This window comes from Heterodontus francisci, chromosome 1 (genome assembly GCF_036365525.1).
Source record: "Heterodontus francisci isolate sHetFra1 chromosome 1, sHetFra1.hap1, whole genome shotgun sequence".
NCBI classification, from domain to species: domain Eukaryota; kingdom Metazoa; phylum Chordata; class Chondrichthyes; order Heterodontiformes; family Heterodontidae; genus Heterodontus; species Heterodontus francisci.
Window position 1 is genome coordinate 148799388 of NC_090371.1, and position 19514 is coordinate 148818901.

Sequence of the window (19514 nt, forward strand, 5' to 3'; positions counted from 1 at the left end):
GGCAGAGTTCATGAAGTTTATGCCATGCTTCCTGAAGAAGCTTCTGCAGATTATGAGATGCAAGAAAGGCTATTCTCGCTGTGTATGAGTTAATCCCTGAAGCTTACCGTCAGAAGTTTCGGAACTTACAGAAATTGGCTGGGCAGACGTATGTAGAATTTGAGGGGATGAAGCAAATTAATTTTGACCATTGGATATGGACATTAAAGATGGAAACCACATATGAGAACCTTTGAGAATTGATTCTCTTGGAAGAGTTTAAAAATTCAATTCTCATGTACTCATGTAGATAACCTGAATGTTTTGAAAGCTAGGCAAGCAGCAGAAATGGCCAATGATTTTGAGCTTGTGAATAAGCCAAAACCTTTTGTCCGTCACCTTCATAAACCCGAGAAGGATAGAAAGTGGGAGAGTGAAGGGAAGGCAAGTAGCAAGGAACAAGATGGAACAGCTGGGAATGCCCCAGGAACACCTCCTCAGGCCAGAAAGGAAGATGCTGAGGGTTGAAGTGAGGTTTGCCTTTCAAATTGCTATCATTGTCACACAATGGATCATCTTCGTTCAGAATGCTGGAAATTACAAGGTAAACCCATAGGACTTGTTGGGGTACGCAAAGCTAATGCAGAGGAAAAAACTCTGAGAGAATAGCAGACCAGGCTATAGCTTTAACGGCAGCTGCAAAACCAGATACAAAAACTAAAGTGAGTGTAGAGATTAAGAATAAGATACTCAAAAGTTAGAATGAATTTTTGTCAGAGGGGAAAGTAACTCCATATCCTTTAAGTCAGGCAGGAAAACCTATCATTAGACTCAGGGATACAGGAGCAACCCAAACACTCTTGCTCGGGAAAGGTATAACGTTTCTACCAGAGAGTGCCCTGAATGCTAAAGTTTTAATTAATGGAATTGGCGGGGAGTATATACCTGCACCTTTATATAAAATCCACTTCGAGTGTAACCTAATATCTGGGATGGTGACTGTAGGAGTTGTCCATATTTTGCCAATAAAGGGAATTGATCTACTCTGAGGAAATGATTTGACTGGATCAAAAGTATCAGTTTCTCCTTTAATTACAGAGAAACCAAGTGAAGTTAGAGAAATGGAAAAATTACAGGAACAAGTTCCAGGAATATTTCCTGCGTGTGCAGTCACCTGAGCAATGGCTAAACAGGTTCCATTGTCGGAGGTAAAAGTGACACCACGAACAGATAGCCGAGTATCTGAAACCTTATTCGGGGCTTTAGATAATCCAAATGAGATGTTTAACAGATCTTCTATGATTGTAGCACAGCAAACTGATCCAGAGTTATACAGAAGGGCACAGACGGCTCTGATAGAAGCTGAGGCGAAAAGAGTTCTGGAAGACTATTATATGGAAAACGGGGTTTTGAGGAGGAAATAGAGACCGACTCATAGGCCTGCGAACAAAGACTGGACAGTTGTTAAACAGAAAGTGGTACCACCTAAATATCGCCAGGAATTATTAAAGTTAGCACATGACATTCCTTTTACAGGACATAGGGGGATTCAGAAGACTAAATCACATGTAAATCAACATTATTACTGGCCAGGCCTTACAAAGGATGTGAAGCAGTTTTGTAGGGCTCAGGAACACCTTAAAACATCCCAAGCCAATATGAAAAAATGGACTGACAAGAATGCAAAGATCTGCAATTTTCAACCAGGGGATGAAGTATTGGTGTTGTTACCATTACAGGGGGAACTATTAAAAGCACGGTTCAATGGCCCATATAAAATGATCAAAAAAGTGGGTAAGGTAGATTACTTGATTGACACCCCTGATCGCTGGAAGAAAAATTGGTTGTGCCACATCAATATGTTAAAGCAATATTATCGCAGGGAGGAGGATAAATCAGTACAGGTATGTCAGGTAATGGGGACTGTTGAGAAGGAAAAGGATAGTGAGAATGAGGCAGAAGGAGACCGAGACAATTCTCAGATTGACCTTCAACTATCAGGTTAGTGAATACAGAATGGTTAGGAAAATTGGACAACATGCTTTTGCACTTAGATGCAAAACAACGTGAAGACCTAATCAGGCTTTTCACAACATTTAAAAGAGTCTGTAGGGATAAGCCGAGATGTACAACCTTAGCCACACATGATGTGGACATAGGGGGCTTTGTTCCTTTAAAAAAACATCCTTACTGCTTAGGTACAGATAAACAGGCCCACGTAAAAGCAGAGGTCCGATGCATACTGGAGGGCAGCTTAGTTGAACCTAGTCAGAGCAGCTGGAATTCACAGGTGTTCTTAGTGCCTAAACCTGGTGGACCAGCCTGACTTTGCATAGCCTACAGAAAAGTCAATGTGGTAACAAAGGCAGATTCCTACCCAATTTCTCATTTAGAAGACTGTATGGATGGAATGGGCAACACCATATGTCTTACAGAGATAAATATATTGAAGGGATACTGTCAAATTCCTTTGACACCCCAAGATAAGAAGAGTCAGTTTTTGTTACACTGGATGGGGTTTTTCAGTATCAAGTGATATCACACAGGTTAATGGGTACTCAAGAAACTTCTCAGAGAGTAGTGAACACAGTCATGGCCAGTGTTCCTAACTGTGCAGTTCACCTGGCTGAGGTGATGGTATATAGGGGCATTTGGAAGGAAAATGTGGAACAACTGGGAGACTTTGTCTGGAAGGTTGCAATGGGCTAAATGGGACAACCATTGAAAAAAAATTAAAGTCTAAAAATGGCCTCATCATTTGAAGATTGTACATATTTCGGAGATGAACAATGTTATCGCCGACACTTCATCATGAATTTAACCATGTTAAGTTACATGAATGGCGATGGTGCAAAGAAACATTCCGTTATTCATCAATAGAGTGAATGGGGGCATGAATGTGAAAATATATTTAGAGTGCTTTTTTTCAGTTTCTGTTTTCCATTGTAATGAAATGCATTTTAGGAATTGTGTTTCATTTTGCCAAGGGCAGAGGTGTCATGGAACTGTTTTTTTCTTCTCTGTTTGAAAACAGTGTGCCTTTAAGACTCTGTTTAAAACAGTGTGCCTTTAAAAACTAAGGGGCACAGTGTGCCAGCAGCTGCACCTGTTCCTAGGCAACAACAGGAGAGAGAGGAGGTCACATGGTGTTTTGTAACTTTTGACTGTGAATAAAAGAATGGCTTAAACCAGTCTGATCTGGAGTCCAGCGAAGCATACTCACTGCAGGAAGGTTCTCTGAAATAAAAAAAAGAAAGTGACAGAAATATTCAGGATCTCTCTCTCTTAGAAGAAAATTTACATTCCTACAGACTGTGTCATTGCCTAAGGAGGGAAAACCCTGGAAAAGAGCATCTGTATTGTTGGAGGAAGCAAATTCCTTTTTTTCACTTTCAAACTCTAAGAGGTCTTTGCCTCAGAATTGACTTTCTGTTGTCTGTGTTTGCTGGAATTCTCTGCGAAGTTTCTACTGAAAGACTACCAATTTCAAAATCCACATAGACTTGTTGCTCTACTCCCTGTTGAAAGAACTGTGTGACACCTGCTGCAATTGAAATGCTTTGAACGCCTATCCCTTGAAGTCTATTTGTCAAATTCACCTGGAGACTTTGAGTGGCATCTAGTTATTCTACTCTGGGACACTTCATCAACTGGGAACGTAACCCACCAAGACTTACAACCCAGCTACTTAATTATTCCTAAGAAACATCATTTTTAAACCGAGTTAACCATTGGTTTTTGAATGTATGTGTGGGTGCATTAGGGTTAAGAGAAAAGAAGTTATAAAGTCTTTAGACATAGGTTTATCTCAATATTGTTTAAGATTTAATTTATTAATAAATAATTAATTTGTTGTTGCTTAAAGATACCTGGTTTGGTCTGTTTTGTTCTGGGGATACTAAAATGTTTAATTTAGCTAATTTCCAGTAGGTGGGAAAACTTTAATAATATGCTGCGACCTGTGGAGTATTGGGACTGAATGGACAGTCCATTACTCCCACCTTGGTCATAACATAATGAGTTATCCATATCTGTCCATAGGTTTCACTGACCCTGTTCAAGAACCCTTACTTCCCTTCACCACTTCATCATTCCTTTCTTGTCCAGCCATTAATAAAAGGAAGCTCACATGTCTGGCTTCATGTTTCAGTAGTTATATGGTGTTGAAAAAGAGAAAAAGTGCACATTTACATGGAAACGATTCCCAGTGGCCCATTCAGTCCTCTGCCCGACGTGGTGGCCTCCACTCTCAGCCACTTCTACGAAGTGCTCCCCACATGGCCTCGGATGAGGTGGAGGCAGCCTACTCATTTGTCTCTACTTGCCATTGAGGTGTATGTGGTAGTCATCCTCGTCATAGAGGTTCAGTGGGGGCACCTCCAGAGGCTACTACACCAGTGTCATTGCAGGAGCACTGTCACCATCACTATTCCCTGCTGCATAACTGGCCCCTCAGAGAGAGGGGCCAAGGAGGCCGATGATGATGATGCCCCATTAGGAGTCACACCCTCATCCTCCTTGGTGACTGCCTCAGCCCTTGGAGGCACAACTGCCATCCCCTCCAGGCATTTCTGTACCATAAGCTCCACTGACCAGCCCATGCCGCAGAGTGTTACATGGATTCTTTGAACATCAGTGTGCAGTTTCTGCATGCACGTCATGTGCTGTCGCATATGGCTATCCATGAGGTTGGCTACGCTCTCAATGGAGGAACTCATGCGCTCAAAGTCCAGATCCATGGTAGCACATGTGAGCTAAATGGACTCCTTCATTCTCAGCCCATGACACCGCACTGCCTCAGGGAACTCTGACGTGTGGGAGCACATCTGTTGTTGGTGGTCTAAGTAGAGCTTCCTTTCTTGTGACTCCTGAGGCCCTTCATCTGTGTTCACCTGAACAGGGCTTTGTCTATCTAACATCCTTCAAGGGGGGCTGCCCACTGCTGCCTCTGCCTCTCTCACCTCCTCCCACATACTTGTGACGTACTCATCACCCAGTGCCACCCTATCTATGAGCATGTGTCGACCCACTGAGGGACTGTATCTGCGCTGGTGAAGGGTGCATTTGTAAGGTGTGATGGTGCTAGCTCTGGGGTCTCCTCTGGAAGCATGTAGCCAGGTGACAAAACAGTAATCTGTCTTTCTGCCTCGATGTTTCAAGCTGTGGGAGACACAAGAAGAGATGATGAGAATTTGCTTTTGAGAGCAGATGCCTCTGCATTGCTCAAGTTTCCCACTGCAGCTGAGTCTTTGGCATGCTGTCAGATAGACTTGAGTGCTATGCACCCCTTTAATCTATGCATTCCAGTTTCTATTCACCCTCTCCACCAGGGATCCCCATCTTGCCTTCCCTGACTTGCTCATGGTCAGCAATCCTAGCGATCTCCAGTGTTCCCTCTTCCATGGTGGTGAGCATGTAAAAGATGGGACCCCTCCTCCCATCTGTAATACTGGAATCTCAGGAGAAGACCAAGATGGATCATCCACTCGGCACTTCTATCTGAAGATGGCTGCAAATGCTTCAGCCTTGTCTTTTGCACTGATGTGCTGGACTCCCCCATTATTGAGGATGGGGATATTTGTGGAACTTCCTCCACTGGTTAGCTGTTCAATTGTCCACCACCATTCACAGCTGGATGTGGCAGGATAGTAGAGCTTAGATCTGATCCATTGGTTGTGGGATTACTTTGCTCTATTGCATGCTGCTTCCGCTGTTTAGTATGCTTGTAGGCCTGTGTTGTCATTTCACCATATTGGCACCTCATTTTTAGGTATGCCTGCTGCTGCTCCTGGCTGCTCACCTACACTCCTCATTGAACCAGGGTAAATCCCCTGGATTGATGGTAATGGTAGAATGAGGGATATACCAAAATATTAGGTTACAGGCTGTGGCTGAATACAATTCTGCTGTTGCTGATGGCCCAAGCACCTCATGGATGCCCAGTTTTGAGCTGCTAGATTTGTTCTAAATCTATTCCATTTAACGTGGTGGTAGTGCCACACAACATGATGGGGGGTATCGTCAGTGTGAAGTGTGACTTCATCTCCACAATGACATGTGGCTCCCCTCTGCAAGTGTGGGATTTTGTAATGAATCTTTAAATGAATGAAATCAGAGAAAGGAAAGGAATTAAATCAGTAATAAGGCAGGCACTTGTTTCAACTCATCTGTCTTCCACCAAAACTGTGTAAAATAATGGAAACAATTTCAGGATTGAATTTAAGGAACTTTTCTTTTCACTCGTTTATGGGATATGAGCACTGCCCATCCTTAATTGTCCTTAACAAAATGGTGGTGAGCCACCTTCCTGAACCACTGCAGTTCAATTCGTGTAAGTACGTAGGAACAGGAGTTGACTATTTAGTCCCTCGACTTTGTCCCATCATTCAATGAGATCATGACGGATCTATGACCCAAGTGAGTCTTTGGCCTATATTTTTTTAAATTCATTCACAGGATGTAGATATATTTATTGCCCATCCCAAATCCCTCAATATCTTTGACTAACAAAAATCTAGCAATCTTAGATTTAAAATTAACAATTGATTTAGCACTAACTGATTGATTAACCTGATTGAGTTTTTCGATGAGGTAACAGAAAGGGTTGATGAGGGTAATGCAGTTGATATGGTATACATGGATTTCCAAAAGGCACTTGATAAAATGCCACATAATAGTCTTGCCACCAAAGTTGAAGCACATGGAATAAAAGGGACAGTAGCAACATAGATACGTAGTTGGCTGAGTGAGAGGAAAAAAGAGTAGATGTGAATGGTTGTTTTTCGAGCTAAAGGAAGGTATATAGTGGGGTTCCCCAGGGGTCAGTGTTAAACTCCAGAAAGCTTGTTATGGAAGGATATTGCTGGAGCATATTTTTACTCAGTTTCAAATTTATTGTATAGAGTAAAAGGATTGCAAACATGTAGCTCCTCACTCAAAACCCTCCACCAATCTCAGTAAGTGTCTGCTTATAAGTGCTCATGTAAGACCCCAAATAGCACCCTCCACCTGCATATAATCAAACAATTGATACACAATTCACAGATTAACAAATTCACTTCTTTCTTTTATAATAAAATGTGGATTAATGTATTCAAACAACATTTCAAAATAAATTCCATATTATGCACAAAGTATTCACAGGCTCAAAGAACATTTCAAAAGAAATCAGAGTAAATTCCATATTGGGTACAAAGTATTACAGTGTGAGATGCCCCTCCTCTAGCACCCCTAACAATTTCTTTGTACTAGCATTTCATTTTGTGAAACAATCGGATAGCTGATGATTTGCATCTAACCATTTAAATCTGGAGATTTCCTTTCTCTCCAGCATTTGTTTCAATCCAGCAAGGTCAATACATAATCTTTTCTCAATCATACTTTTTGTCGAGTGTACATTGCCCCACAAAGAATGATTATCCACATAACATTCAATGGGTATCCAAACTTTAGTATGGTCACCCAAAATATTTTACAAATAGAACCCCATATCCACTGCCTCCAGAAGACCCAGTGTTTCCGCAGCTAAAGTGCTTTTAACGACTAGTTTTATTTTCTTAGCCTCACAAGCTAAAGGACAACATTTCCCATTTTCACTCATCAGAAATATTATGAAACCAGCTGCACTCAAATATCCATCAGCAAGATTAGCATGTGAAGTATCACTAAAAATTATTGGCTTCATGTTCTTTGGATCACCCACGGATGGGAACTTCAGTACACATTTCTCCAGATTTCATTTTTTAATGTTTTATTTGTCCTTAAAACATTCTCAACTTCCAGATGTTTCATCATCGTGCTTAACTCCAGCACATCAAAACTAGCATCAGGCCTAGTCTGAGAGCACAACCAGTTTAATTGACCAATCAAACTTTGCAATTGCTCAGTCTCTGCTTTAGATATATCATCGTCGTTCAGTGATAACCTACCATGATTAACCAGGATGGGAGTAACACTCTTTAAATAGGATTGTTGCTTTAAAGTTATTCAAGATCTATTCCGCTTAATATCTAAACCAATATATTTAAAGGCCCCACAAGCCTGACTCCCAATCTTAAATTCTGCTCTAATTTTAGTAATAACATATTTCTCAAAATCCGCAGTACCACCCCATAAGAAATCATCAACATGCATCAATTTTCAACAAAACAGATCTCACCAAGAAAACCCACACCCTGGCAGCATCATTAAGGCCATAGACACATTTGTTCAGTTTCCATAGTTTTCCTTCTGCCTCTATAGGTAGTTTCAGAAAAACTTCTCCCTGAAAAGTATCACCCTGCGGAAATGAGGCTTTTATGTCAATGGATCTACACTCTCATGAATATGTAGACAAAAGAGCTAAAAAGATTTTCAAGATTACTTTTCCATCTGTAGGATAGTCCACTCTAACATTGGTATCACCTAGTCGCTCTTCAAAATCCCTTGCAACTAACCTTGCAACTTAAACTAGCTTTTAAACCTTGTAACTTAAACTAGCCTTTTAAGTTCCATTGGGAAGGACTTTTTCAGTACAAGTCCATCTATGTGACAAGGCTGACTGTCCCCTATCTGGTACCTCAGAATAAACTCCAAACTCTCGCCAACTCTCTAATTCCGTATGTTTTGCTTCTCTTATTAGTTTATCCGCAAGTTTATTGGCAGCCACTAAAACTTCACAGTCATGAGGACTTCTGCTTCTAGTTCTATTCCGAGACTACTCTCTCGCCTTCATTTCATTGTGGAATCTGCTCAAACTATGGCCTCTATCAACACTTTGATGTCTTTTGGAACTACTGCTAGAAGATCTCCCTCCCACATTATTGGAGGCTCATTCTCCAGTACGTAATCACTTCCTTATGCAACAGTCACTTCCAGACCTGCTATTCGAACTTGCTCTGTGCTTTCTTACCCTCCACTCTTTCACCCCATTCTGCCAGCCAATGGATTTTCCTGCATATCCCACAATTATTGCATCCCTCCATCTATTAGACCCCTCTGGAATATATGTCACCCAAGTACGCACTTGGGACATTTGTTTTTTAGATGTGATAGCTCTTTCTTGACTGTGATGATCCCTCACATTACTATCCAACCCTTGATCTACTGTATTCTGTTCCTCAGGATCTTCATCACAAAACCCGTGAGTATTTGAGGTACAAGGTTTCCATCTATCAACTGCTCACATTCTGAGATTTTGTAATCAACCCTGATCAATGGCGAGGAATGAACTTTAACAGTTTGATTTCCATGCTTGATAACTACTGTCTTACCATCACCACCGATTAGCTTACCAGGGCCCTTCCATACCCCATGACACTATCTTTTGTAATACAGCAAATCTCCTGAATTAAATTCCACCTCAGATAGCCTTATATGATGCCTCAGAGCTCTCCGAATTTTCTCAGAGACCTCAGCCTTGAGGAAAGCCCGTCTCCCTGCATGTAAAGCATTCAAATATTTTTAAAAATTGAACTAATTGTAGTACCTTCTGGAGCAGGAGGACTGTCACACAGTGCAGAAGGCAATTTGGGATTCCACCCATACACCAATTGATAGGGACTATATCCCCCAACTATCTGAAGTGAATTCTTCGCATGAATTGCCCATGTCAGAGCTGCTGTCAACTTGCAGTTTGGCTGGTCAGATAAGGTTTTAAGCAGCATTTCATCAACCACTGTATGATTCCCTTCACAGAGCCCATTGCTGAAAGGACTTTCAGCTGCAGTATTCATAACCATAATGTTCATGTTTTCACATGTCTCTAAGCTCGTCATTAGCAAATTCCCCTCCATTATCAGTCAGAAACTTAGCTGGTGCCCCAAGTCCAGTCCCTATCCATTTCTCTATAATTTTGCCCATAATCACCCTTTTGTCCTTATTATTTATTATTGTAGAAAAACTAAATCCAGTTGCTAGGTCTATAAAATGTAGAATGCAAATATTCTTGTCTTTATCCCACACCTTTAAATCCATGCAACAACTTCTTTAAAGTCACATGCCAATGGAAGGCTGACAATAGGACGTGATGATACTTTTTACAGATTTCACACTTTTCACTAATCTCTATTATCCTCGTATATTCTTCATCAATCACACCTGCATCCTTTAGCAGGGTTTTTAATCTCTGACAAGAATGGTGAGCAAATTGTCTGTGTAACTTTAAGACAATTTGCTTTTTATCTCTTTGATTCTTAACACCTGATGCTATTAATACTGTTCTAACACCCTGACTAGAAACATCAGATTTTATTAAGTGTATACAATAATGCCCTGACTGGGTAAACTGCAAATTTACTGACTTTCCACAAACAATTGCCTTATCATGCTCCACATCAAGTTTCATTTGTGCCTTTTTCATTGAAGGCTTACTCAAATGTAAAGGTATCTCACTGGAGACTACATCAGTACTGATAAAGTGGCTTACTCCAGCTATTTTACATGAAATTCCTACTCTCTTCAGTGACTTCAATGTGCTGTCATCACCAAGCCTAAAGCTGGTAGTACTTTTATACTCCTTAACCTTACATCGGTCCTCACTACTAAGTGAATCCAGACAACATTGTTACCAATCAGCTCCACATACTGTTAATGCGCATACACTATCCAATACAGCACAATTGAACGAATCCACAACTAACACATTCATCACAGGACTAAAACTACTTGTGACTAGTACAATTCATTCAGATTCATCAGTATCTTCCTCTTCTGCCTCAGAATTTTCTGTGTTGTGTGTTATTTCGAGGACTCTGCTTTTCACTTAGGGCAGTTCATTGCATAATGATACTTTCAGTCACATCTGAAACACCTATTAACTGTTCCTTGGACATTCCTGGGATTCATTTTCCTATGACTGCTGTTCCAATTCTATCTTCCACTGTAATAGTCAGACCTGCTAAAGGTGCTTTCATTCTCATTCCTCCTGTCTTTAACGCCTCCATTGTACTTATGTCTGCTTCCAGTATCTGAACCATTATGAAATATAGTAAACATTGAGTCTTCCATTCTTTGTGTCACCGCAGAATGTCCTGTTTGTTCTACCAGGGCTGCAGGAAATGACTGTTTCCCCAGAAATTTCTTTAAGGCAGCGGACATTTGATCCAACAGGGAGTCTTTGTCCAAGAATCGAACCCCAGTTAAAACCAGGCGCCTGTCCATATGCGACACCCAAGCACAATCTAGCAATTTAAATGCTAGCACTGAACCAGGGATCTCCAAGTTGGATTTCCTCAATCTTCTATACAGTCTGTTAAAGTCCATGATATATTCCTCCATTGAATAACCATCTGTTTTCCAAAGTCTATCAAAGTCTGACCAGGCCTCATATGCATTCAATAGGTCATCTTTCTTGTAAGTTTTATCCAAGAATACTAAAAGAAGATCTAACCCTTCATCAGTATCCAACTGACGAGCACCCAGTTCACAAAACATTTCACTTCTGATTTTACTTTTGGTAAGAAGTGACAATACCAAGGCCAAACCTTGTTTCCTCTTTGATAGGGATGTAACCTGTGTCCACATATCCACTTCATTCTTCCACTGGTCATACGGTTCAGACTCAGAGAACATCAGAGGGTAATCATACCCTGACAATTTAAACTTACTTTCTGCCATATTTTCCACAATTGCCTGTGAGATTTTTGTTTTCTATGTAAAAAAAAATCCTAGTTTCCAACCTTCAGCTTTAGGCAACAATCCTCAGCTGCCATGTCAAACTCCAGAAAGTTTGCTATGGAAGGATATTGCTGGGGTCTATCTTTACCCAGTTTCACTACAAACATGTAGATCCTCACTCAAAAACCTCCACCAGTAAGTGTCTGCTTATAAGTGCTTAAGTAAGACCTCACTTAATACCCTTCACCTGCATATAATCAAACATTTTGATACACAACTAACAGATCAACAGTTAGTACAAGGAACACTGCTTTTCTTGATATATATTAATGGCTTACACTTGGATGTGCAGGGCATAATTTAAAAATCTGCTACTGACACAAAACCTGGAAGTATTGCGAACTGTGACGAGGACAGTGGAGGACTTGTTGAGGACATAGACAGGCTGCGGAATGGGCAGACACATGACAGATTAATTTTAGTGCAGAGAAGCATGAAATGTTACATTTTTGTAGGAAGAATGAGGAAAGGCGATGCAAAATTAAAGGATACAATTCTAAAGAGGGTGCAGGAAAAGAGAAACTTGGGGGTATATGTGCATAAATCGTTGAAGGTGGCAGGGCAGGTTCATAAAGCGGTTATAAAGGCATATGGGATCCTGGGCTTTATAAATAGAGGCATAGATTATAAAAGCAAGGCAGTTATAATGAAACTTTATAAAACACTGGTTCGGCCTCAACTGGAGTATTATGTCCAATTCTGGGTACCACACTTTAGGAAAGATGTGAAGGCTTTACAGAGGGTGCAGAAATGATTTATGAGAATGGTGCCCAGGGATGAGGGACTTCAGTTATGTGGATAGAATGGTTAAGTTGGGCTTCTCTTCCTTACAGAAGGGAAGGTTGAAAGGAGATTTGATGTAATTGTTCAAAATAATGAGGGGTCCAGACAAAGTAGAAACAAAGAAACTTTTCCCTTTAATGGAAGGGCTGAGAACCAGAGGATACCAATTTAAGGTGATTGGCAAAAGAACCATTTTTTTATTTGTTTCATTGGATGTGGCCATCACTGGCAAGGCCAGCATTTAATGCCCATCCCTAATTGCCCTTGAGAAGGTGGTGGTGAGCTGCCTTCTTAAACTGTTACAGTCCATCTGGTGCAGGTACACACACAGTGCTGTTAGGGAGGGAGTTCCAGGATTTTGATCTAATGACAGTGAAGGAATGGCAATATAGTTCCAAATCAGGATGGTGTGTGACTTGGAGGGAAACTTGCAGATGGTGATGTTCCCATGCATTGCTGCCCTTCTCCTTCTAAGTGGAAGAGGTTGCGGGTTTGGAAGGTGCTGTCGAAGGCGGCATGGTGAGTTGCTGCAGTGCATCTTGTATAAAGTACACACTGTGGCCACTGTGCATCGGTGGTGGAGGGAGTGAATGTTTAAGGTGGTGGATGGGGTGCCAATCAAGCAGGCTACATTGTCCAGGATGGTATCAATTGGAGCCACACTCATCCAAACACGTGGAGAGTATTCCATCAAACCCCTGGTGTGCTGGTTGGGTTTTGGAGGGTCAGGAGGTGAGTTACTCACAGCAGAATATCCAGCCTCTGATATGCTCTTGTAGCTACAGTATTTATGTGGCTACTCCACTTCAGTTTCTGGTCAATGATAGCCTCTAGGATGTTGATAATGGAGGATTCAGCGATGGTAATGCCATTGAATGTCAAGGGAAGATGGTTAGATTCTCTCATGTTGGAGATCGTCATTGCCTGGCACTTGTGTGGTGTGAATGTTACTTGCCACTTATCAGCCCAGGCCTGAATGTTGTCTAGGTCTTGCTGCTATGGACACGGACTACTTCAGTAATTGAGGAGTCGCAAATGGTACTGCATATCGTACAATCATTAGTGAACATCCCCACTTCTAATCTTATGTTGGAGGGAAGATGATGATTAAGGTTATGATGAAGCAACTGAAGATGGTTGGGCCTAGGGCACTACCCTGAGGAATTCTTGCAGTGATGTCCTGGGACTGAGCTGATTGGCCTCCAATAACCATAATCATCTTCCTTTGTGCTAGGTATGATTGCAACTAATGGAGTTTTTCCCTTGATTTCCATTGACTCCAGTTTTGCTAGGGCTCCTTGATGCCATACTCGCTCAAATGCTGCCTCGATGTCAAGGGCACTCACTCTCACCTCACCTCGAGGTCAGCTCTTTTCTCCATGTTTGGACCAAAGCTGTAATGAGGTTGCCTTATTCATTGTCAGATTAGTACTTTTATTTCCAGATCTAAAGCTTTGAAAGATAGACCGCAACTGCAATAAATGAAAATTAATCTACTCTTCAGCAGGAAGCATGTACCTAATGTTCATGATTGATAGTAAGATCTCAGTTTAGTGGCTATAACATTAAGTTAATGAATTTCTAGTGGAAACTCATAATTAAAATCTCTTATTAATGCAGGAAACTGCAATAAGGAGAAGCAAAGGAAGGTTTTGCAGTTTGCTAAAGACAACCTTTGCCATTCATATCAGTTCAGGCATGAGTATGTAAGAACAAGTGAAAAAAGAAAAATGGGTTAGAAAGATTGGGCCATCTCGCTAAATTAGAGATTCATTTTTATTACCTTACTGAGAAATAAGTTCAAGACTTGAAGTTGGTGCTGATATTGGATTTCACTGCATGTGATGAGCTGCTGCACTGTCGTGATCATATATCCTGCTGGAATTGATTTCTGCCTAGACACAACACTTCAGTGCTGAAGGGCAGCTAAGTGATTTATCTATGAACATATAAACATGACTTTTAGCCAAGGAAGGCTTCATAGAATCACAGAATTTTACAGCACAGAAGGAGGATTTTCAGCCTATTTTGCTTGTGTCAGCTGTCTGAAAAAGAGAACCACTTAATCGCATTCAGCTGCCCTTTCCTTACACCCTTTTAATTTTTCTTTTTCAAATATTTATCCACTTCTCCTGTAAAAGCAGTCGTGGATCCTATTTTCACCATTATTTCTGACAGGGTATTCCATGTTCTGACTTCCCTTTGCATCAGGAAAATTCTTCTAATGTTACATAACAATCTTAAAGTTATGCCGCCTGTTACCAGTTCACCAACCAGTGGAAATTATTTTTTTTTTTCTCACTGGAAATTTCCTGGGGGTGAGGCATACTCTGCGATTAGCCGCCATAACTTTGGTGAAGGATTGGCAGAACCCAGATAGAATAAACCCAGCATGAACAGGATTCTTTCAAAGTTACAGCAGCAGTTCAAGAAGCTCCAGTAACTGTTGACCTTATTCAAATCTCTCTCTTCACTTTAAACATTTCCATAACAAAAAGGAAGTATTTTTGACTAATTTCAGCTTGAGGTGACTGTTCATGTCAACACTGAAGCAGGGCATCTCACAACGCACACCGTTGGTTTCACATTTTTCTGGACCCTCAGTGCAACACTTATTTGCACCATAACTTGGTGGTAGTGCAAGCTTATACTGGTGTGGCAGCAATTAATGGGCTTTTTTATTCATTCACAGGATCTGGGTGTTGTTGACAAGGTCAACATTTATCGTCCTTCATTAGTTGCCCTTGAGAAGGTGGTGGTGAGCCACCTTCTTGAGCTGCTGTATTCCATGTTATGAAGGTCTGACCAACATTGTATCCCCTAAAAAAATAAGATTTAAGGATTGAGAATGAAACAGCAACAACAAGAAGGAAGGTGAATTAGAGCCAAATTAGGTGCAGAAAGAGAAATAAAGAGAGGAGAAGAAAGATTGGATTAAGGAAGAAAGAGTAAAAGAGACAAAAAGGAAAAGTAAGAAAAACATTTAAATATCATTTTAAATGCATGTAACAATTGAGTACATGCAGGAATGAGATTGTCCAGTTTTAAATTGTTCCTTTCTGGACTCAAGAGATTGATTGGCATAGCATTAACAATTATCACACTGTTAAAAAGGTAGTTAAGCTGTTTAAATTCAGCACAGAAAGTTAGAGTTGGTATTTATGAGCAATTAATGTGCAAATCCAGCAAGTTATTAAAAGTAACAGGGAAGGTAAGGACAAGATACCATTTAAGCGAAGCAAACAGAGAGTGGCATAAATTGACCAGCAAGTTCAAAAACTCCCACAACTCACTGCATATCTCTTCATTCCTTGAATTTAATTGCTGATTTTGCACATTAATAACAATGTGCATCATTAACATGTCATTATTTTTCTAGCAAAATCCAACCGATTGTGGTGTCATTGTTGTGCCAGGGGATTGACCCTCAGTCAATGAAGAGTGCAGGAGGGCATGCCAGGTATACCTCAAAATGAGATGCCAACCTGGTGAAGCTACAACCCATGACTACTTGCATGCCAAACAGCATAAGCAGCATGCAATAGACAGAGCTAAGCTATCCCACAACCAACGGATCAGATCGAAGCTCTGCAGTCCTGCCACACCCAGCCATGAATGGTGGTGGACAATTAAACAACTAACTGGAGGAGGTGGCTCCACAAATATCCCCATCCTCAATGATGGGGGAGCCCAGCACATCTGTGCAAAAGATAAGGTTGAAGCATGTGCAACAATCTTCAGCCAGGAGTGCCGAGTGGATGATTCATCTCAGCCTCCTCCTGAAGTCCCCAGCATCACAGATGCCAGTCTTCAGCCAATTTGATTTGCTCAGTGTGATATCAAGAAATGGTTGAAGGCTGTGGATACTGCAAAGGCTATGGGCCCTTACAACATTCCAGCAATAGTACTGAAGACCTGTGCTCCAAAACTAGCCACGCCCCTAGACAAGCTGTTCCAGTACAGTACAACACTGGCATCTACCCAGCAAATTTCCAAGGTATGTCCTGTGCACAAAAAGCATGACAAATTCAACCCGGCCAATTACCGTCCCATCAGTTTACACTCAATCATTAGTAACGTGATGGAAGGTGTCGTCAAGTGCTGTCAAGTGGACAAAAGAGCTGAACCCAAGATGTGAGGTGAGAGTAACTGCCCTTGACATCAAGGCAGCATTTGACCGAGTATGGCATCAAGGAGCCCTAGCAAAACTAGAGTCAATGGGAATCAAGGGAAAACTCTCTACTGGTTGGAGTCATACCTAGTGCAAAGGAAGATGGTTGTGGTTGTTGGAGGTCAATCATCTGAGCTCCAGGACATCACTGCAGGAGTTCCTCAGGTAGTATCCTAGGCCCAACCATCTTCAGCTGCTTCATCAATGACCTTCCTTCGCTGACAATTGCACAATGTTCAGCACCATTCGCGACTTCTCAGATACTGAAGCAGTCCATGCAGAAATGCTGCAAGACCTGGACAATATCCAGGTTGGAGCTGATAAGTGGCAAGTAACATTCACACCACACAAGTGGCAGTCAATGACTATCTCAAGCAAGAGAGAATCTAACCATCTCCCCTTGACATTCAATGGCATTACCATCACTGAATCCCCGACTATCAACATCCTAGGGACTGCCATTGACCAGAAACTGAACTGGAGTAGCCTAATAAATACCATGGCTACAAGAGCAGGTCAGAGACTAGGAATCCTGTGGCGAGTAACTCACTTCCTGACCCCCCAAAGTCTGTCCACCATCTACAAGGCACAGGTCAGGAGAGTCATGGAATACTCTCCACTAGCCTGGATGGGTGGGTGCAGCTCCAAAAAGAAGCTCAACACCACCCAGGACTAAGCAAATCACCTGATTGGCACCCCATCCACAAATATTCACTCCCTCCACTGCTGACACACAGTGGCAGCAGTGTGTACCATCTACAAGGTGCACTGCAGCAATGCACCCAGGGTCCTTCGACAGCACCTTCCAAACCCGCGACCTCTACCACCTAGAAGGACAAGGGTAGCAGATGTATGGGAACACCACCATCTGCAAATTCCCATCCAAGCCACTTGGAAATATATCGCCGTTCCTTCACTGTGGCTGGGTCAAGATCTTGGAACTCCCTTCCTAACAGCACTGTAGGTGTACCAAGGACTGCAGCGGTTCAAGCAGGTGGTTCACCACCACCTTCTGAAGGGCAATTAGGGATGGGCTATAGATGCTGGTCTGGCCAGCGATGCCCACATCCCATGAACGAATAAAAAAAAAATTCTGTTTGTATCAGAATGACAGTTTCTTTTTGAATTTGACTGGTGAGTTATTCCAAAGCTAGGAAGCCCCAGTAACAGTTTTCAGGAATTTAAATTGCAGCCAGGTTTGAATTGAGCTGGTGAAGAGGTAAATAAAGTTCATTTGCTCACATTTTGTTCATTAAATTTGCTTAATTATTTGAACTTGAAACAAGATCCAGTGTTGTCATGCTCTATCATTTACCAAAAACTGGAGAAAGTTCCTGTGGGACGATGTAAAATTGCTAAAACTTGCTTAAGCAAATCTATCACTGTCTGTCGCCCATTTTGTTCCATTTGGTACAGCCTCCATTTTCTTTCCCTCAGGTCTGAGGGGCATAAACTCAAGCGCATCTGATGCATCATTGACCTATTCATTAATTTGCTGATCTGGCTTAATATTGTACTTTGCTCTGCTCAGCCAAAACCATCCACTATTTAAGAATCATCCCAGAACACAACTGTGACCCCAAGTTCCAGTTTTCTGCAATCGAACTTAAGTGGTAATGTAATGTTATGTTATTGGGCTTGTATTTCAAAGAATACAAGTTCAAATCCCACCAAGGCAGTTTAAGAATTTGAATTCAGAATTTGAAAAAGCTGGTTCGTGCTTTTATGAAAGTCATACTGACTCTTACTGAAACTATTGGATTGTTATAAAAACCCCAAAGATTCATTCATGTCCTGTTGGGAAGGAAACAGGCCATCCTTATCCAATTTGGCCTATATGTAACTCCAGTCCTACACCAACGTGGTTATTTCTGAAGTGCCCTCTGAAATTAACTAGAAAGCCATTCAGCTGTATCCTCCTACCATCGGTTCAAGAAGAAGACCCCCACAATCTTCTCAGGATAACTGAGGATGAGTAATAAACGTAAACCTTGTTAATGACACACACATCCCAAGAATGAAAAAAAACCTAACCACCTTCTAAAATCTCTCCCCTCTTCCCCTGCACCCTTACCTCAAACACTGTGTGAGAAGCTCATGGATTTCTTTGTCACTAAGATCAACACTATCTGTATGACTACCTCAGCTGCCTCCATCCTCCTGCTCCCAGGCCACTTTTCCTCTCTGTTTCCTACCCACTCTAGCTCTAAATGGCCTATTCTCTGCAGCTTTTCCTCCAAGTTCATTTAATTCACGAGACAGACTTCTTGCTCTCTTAAACGCCTTCCCACCCAATTTCTAATCGACAATGTAAAAGAAAATCAAACTGCTGATTAACTATTGCCCAGTTTGTGGTGTCACACATGACTAATTTCATCCTCACTAAGTCCTGCCATCAGTCACCTCATCCTCACTGGCGTCGATTGACTGTCCAACCCTCAATGCTTCACACTCATATTTAAATCCATCAGTGGCCACATCTGACCTTATCTCCCACCACCACCCCTCCCCCGCCCCCAGCCCAATATTGCATGCCATAGACTCTCTTTCCCTGGTTGGAGAGCCGAGAACTAAGGGTCATAGTCTCAGGATAAGAAGTCAGCCATTTACAACAGAGACGAGGAGAAATTTCTTCACTCAGAAGCTTGTGAATCTTTGGCATTCTTTACCCCACAGAGCTGTGGATGGTCAGTTGATGAGTATATTCAAGACTGATAATTCTATCAATACAGCTCACTAGTTCTAATGAGCTGGATAAAAGAACTGAGAGTTGAACTGTTAGCCTGTACTTTTATTCCTGATAGCTGTTTATGCAGCCAGAGACTTTAAGGTATTGTTTGAAAACCATTCATTACCAGTTCACTGGTGGAAGAATATATCACAAGATATTTCGACCCATATATTTGCACTTTAATCCAGATACTCT